The sequence below is a fragment of the Photinus pyralis genome, unplaced genomic scaffold, assembly GCF_008802855.1.
Source record: "Photinus pyralis isolate 1611_PpyrPB1 unplaced genomic scaffold, Ppyr1.3 Ppyr1.4_LG2, whole genome shotgun sequence".
NCBI classification, from domain to species: Eukaryota; Metazoa; Arthropoda; class Insecta; order Coleoptera; family Lampyridae; genus Photinus; species Photinus pyralis.
The window spans coordinates 6,408,333-6,413,911 of NW_022170403.1; positions in this window are offsets into that span (position 1 = coordinate 6,408,333).

A 5,579-nucleotide genomic window follows, 5' to 3' on the forward strand; every position below is an offset into this window, starting at 1 on the left:
GAATTTCTTAACATGCCGCTGTGATTCTCCTTATCAAGTTTTCCAAATCCTGAGGTTGTGTTTTATAAACTGATTTAAGATGACCCCATAGAAAAAAATCTAAAGGGGTTTAGTGCGGTGATCGTGGGGGCTATTCAATTGGTCCTCTTCGACGAATCCACCTACCAGGAAATCTTTCATCTAACCACTGCCGAACGGATAGAAATACTGTGGTGGAACTCCATCATATGTTGGTAGCGAATAAGATCTTCCTGTAAAACCATGTTAACAGCCACATCAGTTTGATTTTCTAAATTGACTGTTATTTAGGGTTCTATGATTTCCTCTAGCATATTTAAATAGCGTTCACCACTTAAATTTTCTCAAATGAATAAAGGTCCAATAATAAGTATTATTTCCAAGAATTCCAGCCCACACGTTCACCTTTTCGAGACACTGTGTATTACCTTCTCTCAAAATTCGCGGATTTTCATCGCTCCAGTATCGACAATTATGTTTGTTGAAGAAAAAAGTACACTCGTCACTAAAACAAAATGATTGTTTTGCAACAAATTTTCATTTGTGCTGATCAAGTCCGTTATAGTTTCACAAAATTCGATCCGTCTAGTCTGTCGAAATCGTCTTCAGAGTCGTTAATGAATTTGTATTTTGTACGGGTAGAACTTACTCAACCTTAGTGACTGCTTTACTATTTTGTGAGAGATTCCTCTTTGGCGTGCCCCTGCCTACGCTCTTGAGTGACAATACCTAAAACTTCCATTTGAGTTGCATAGTCCAAAACACGCCGATTCTTTCTTTTCTTATTAGCAACAGAACCAGTTTCATTAAACTTAAGAAACCATAATTTTAAGACATATTTATGATTTCAATTATTATTGGGATATGTCTCATTAAACATGGCTGCCGTTCTTCTAGCGCACCTTCCACATTCACCATAAATAAGAAAATCTCATTTTTGAAAATAAATTAGGCAACACAAAACTCACTGACTTCACTGACAAAATTTGTAAATTGTTTTGGAAATGTCAATAACAAAACAAGAGGGTGATTGTTTTTGTTTTATTTCAGAACATTCGATAAAGTGAGGGTAAGATTCTTATCACATGTTGGTCGATAAAGTACTGAAAAGAAACAACAAATGTGTAATATTTTTGAAAAGACAATTGAATGACCTTTAAATTGAGGGGTCGCTCAACCCTTCTTCCCTATTTAAATTTTAGCGGTTGCTTCTACCCCCATTAAAGAGTTGATCCTACTTCATGTATGACCAGCCTATAAAATGTCCGCCTTCAAAATAAATTGAGTACTCCTAAGTACCGTCATAGAGTAAATATTTACTCTATGGTACCGTATTGACAGTCTCCGCGACTTTTCCTCAATCTACCGATCACGGTCGAGTAGGTACGGTACAATCGTCACTTGATGCGACAACGTTGTCTTTTCTGCGTGCACGAAACTCGTAACTTTGTACCTATTTATACCACATACTTATACGAAACCATATATGTATATTTCTAATGTGAAAATGACTGATGAAACAATACCTATTGAATCAAAATTTTAAAATTTTCCGTTTCAGGCTGTGTAAATTAGAAGTAGATTGAAATCCAAAATGCACTGGCGGTTGAAAGTGGACGTATATAGCTAAACTGTATTTCAGGGCAATTTTCAAGAAGATTGTGTATATGGAAATGAGTTATGGAAAAGGTTAACTAAATTAATACGGCTCAAAATTCAAAATTGATACGGTGTCTTATTCTAATTTTAATTGAATCCTATGGAACAATTTGCATAACTAACCTTTCTCGGTTTGTTCACTCAAGTAGGTACATGAGATTCAACGAACATGTGTTCGCTTCTTATGAAGCCATCCTCTAGGGATTTAGTGTCCGCTCATCTGTCTGGGTCTATCAGTAACAAAACGCAGACAAATTGCAGATTTTTAAATCGGACAAAACTGGGTATAACGTGGATGAGGTTAAAACAAAGCTATCCAGAAATTAATGTTATCACCAATTTTGTTAACAAACAGAGTTATTTTGTTATGAAAACTTATTCTAATGTAGTGTGAGATTGACGTAGCTCGTTTTCAAACAGCAAGCAGTTGAAATAGAAACTTGAAATGTGGTTTACAGCCATAATCGGCCATTGCGAATTGAAATAAAATAATTTCAAGATGGCGCCGCTTCTGTAAATATCGGAAGTGGCACCATCTTTGTTTTTTAAAAAAACAAACATCATTTTCTATCTTTTCTAAATACTTACATCTGCCATAGTTTTGACATAAGTAAATTTTTCTCTAAAAATTTGCAGATGCAAGGGTCCTTTCAAAAATTCACATCTCTTAAACTGTTTAAGACAATACAAGTGAGTAAAATTAAAACAAGTTTCTATCCCCTGCCTCCTCTTCACGGCCACCTACTGATCTGGAAAATGTTATAGTTTGTACGAACCAATTCACATCGGTGAGACCTTTCATTAGAATATTCTGAATGGTAGAACGTACGTGTGTTCGCCCCCCCCCCCTCATTTTCAAAAAAATTGGCACCACTAAAAGCATGAGTATGGCAGTTGGTTGTCGCATGTAAAAGTTATGCCCGTTTTACATTCAAAAACAGCATCTCAGGAAATAATCCCCCCCCTTGAGACAGCGAAATTTGATGGTCGTCTGGCACACCTTCAAGGTATATACTGCAAAACATTCCAGGACTCTAGGACAATTCCTTTAAAAGTACTTCAAAACCGCAAAAGTGGGTGCGGACACTGCAGACGGACGGACAAAACTACATTTTTTTTTATTTTCTTCAAAAAAGCGCGAAAAGTATGAAGGGTGCAATAACCACACCCAACATCTTTAAATAATCAACAGTCATATCCCAAGTGCATAAAAATAGCCGATTAAATTTTGACGTTTTCGTCAAATGTTTTGCTTAGAAGTACGTCGAGTCAATTTGCCCCTTACACAAGGGAAGAGAGCGGACAGGTAATACTTTCAACAAAAGTGGTACCATTTGTTACCAAGGCACGCCGGCCAGTGTTGTAACATGCAACAGCATTGTTGTGCTGATAAAAATTATTCCTTTTATAGGACGAATATAAATCAAATTTATTATAATAGTGTAATTTAATTAATTATTGTGCTAAATATAATTGTTGAGAAATTATTGTAACGGAAATGCTCCAGACATGACGTCGCCTTTGGCGCTCTGGAATTTTCTACGCGCGCGATAGTGGGATTCTGTAGGACTATTCGAGAATGTACTGGACTTACATTGCTTGCGTGTATAAATGGTTGCGGACCGAACATCGCGGCAATCTACTACCGAACAAGTATGTAAACATCGAGCGCGGAAATATAAATTGCGACGTGTGAGTGATATAAATAATCGATATAAATTGTACGGATTTTATAGTGTTTTAGTTCTGTTTAATAAATATTGATATAAATCGAACCCGAATTTATAAATAACGTTACATTGGTGTCAGAAGTGGGATTAATTAAATTAATTAAAAGTAAGATTAAATTAAGTGGTTGTGCTTGTGTATGCCTGTAACAAGATCTGCTGCCGCTAAAATGGAAGAAACGATGCTCAATTTGCTCCAGCAAATCCAAAGTGGCCAACAGGTGTTGCAACAAGAAATAAAAAGCAACCAAGAGAAGTTGGAAGAAAATTCTAGAAATTTTGAAGAAAAGTTCGAGAAAATGGAAGAAAATTCTAGAAAGATTAATGAAGAAAATTCTAGAAATATTCAAGAGAAGTTGGAAGAAAATTCTAGAAAGATTAATGAAGAAAATTCTAGAAATATTCAAGAGAAATTCGAGAAGATGGAAGAAAATTCTAGAAATATTCAAGAGAAGTTCGAGAAGATTGAAGAAAATTCTAGAAATTTTGAAGGGAAGTTCGAGAAGATGGAGGAAAATTCTAGAAAGATTAATGAAGAAAATTCTAGAAATATTCAAGAGAAGTTCGAGAAGTTGGAAGAAAATTCTAGAAATTTTGAAGAGAAGTTCGAGAAAATGGAAGAAAATTCTAGAAAGATTAATGAAGAAAATTCTAGAAATATTTAAGAGAAGTTCGAGAAGATTGAGGAAAATTCTAGAAAAATGGACGAGAAGTTCGAAAAGATGGAGGAAAATTCTAGAAAGATTATCGAAGAAGTCTCTAAATCAATTGAAGAAAAAGTTGAAGATAGAATTACGGAAGTTTCCAAAACATTTAAAGCAACATTCGTCGAGATTGAGCACAAGTATGAAGAGCTGCGCGAGCAATTCTTGCGACTGACTACGGAAAAGCGTACTAGTAGTGCCCCAGATGAATTACTGATGGACCGTCTTCTTGAGGTGCCACAGTCTACTCATTACAAGAAGGTCGACCCAGAAACAAATACGAGAGTAGAAGGCGACGTTCAGCAAGCCCGAATAAAGCCACCTACTTTTGATGGTAAGATTCCTTGGACCACGTACGTTCGACAGTTTGAAGCAGCGGCTGCGGCAAATAAATGGACTCTTTAAGACAAAACTACAGCCCTGATTCTTGCTCTGAGAGGAGATGCTCTGGATGTGTTGCGGACCATCCCCGAGGATCAACAGAACTTCCAACAAATAGTAGCGCGACTCGAGATGCGATATGGCGATAAACACCTTCAGCAAGTTTACTATGCCCAAGTCAAGAACCGAATGCAGAAACCTGGAGAAAGTTTGTAGGAACTTGAAGCGGACATCGCTAGACTGATTCGATTGGCATACCCTACGGCACCGGAGAGCTTTCTTGATCAACTGGCTGTACAAACATTTATCGATGCCCTTCTAATTGAAGAAAAGGTCAATAAAGCAATACAGTCACTGGCAAAGAAACGTGAACCACGATGTTGGAATTGCGGCGAGATTGGACACGTTCGCCGCAACTGCCAAAAACCATTACAGCAGTCGGAAAACTAAGAAAGGTCGACAGGAAGGGGCTATCGTCGACCTGCAGAAACAAAGCCCCGATCTTCACTGTAAACATTACGTCGTCTGAAAAAGTTCACAATAATGCAGACGCTTTGTCAAGAAGACCGTGCAAGGACAACTGCACACATTGTTCTAAAATAGAAGACAAGATTGGCCATCTGCGACGAACAACTGTAGAGAGTGAGGAGTGGAAGCCAAGCGAAATCAAAACGGCCCAAGAAAACGACCCAAGTATAAAAACTGTTCTGAATTGGATGCGCCACGGACAAAGACCAGGCTGGCAGGACATTAGTGCCACAAGTCCTGAAGTAAAAAGTTATTGGGGCCAATGGAATAGCCTGACTCTGAAAGACAACCTGTTGTATAGGACCCTTGAAAGTGAAGATGGCACCGAATCGACGCTGCAATTAGTAGTACCTAGAAGCAAAGTGTCGGAAGTATTGCGAAAATTGCATGACGGCGCTCCCGGAGGACACTTTGGTATTACGAAAACGTTGCAAAGGGTACGTGAGCGGTTCTATTGGGTCAACCGTAAAGAAGATGTCCGGCGATGGTGTCAAAAATGCGAGTTATGTGCTACTGGAAACGGACCAGTTTCCAAGAAGAAGGCACCCATGAGGCAGTATAA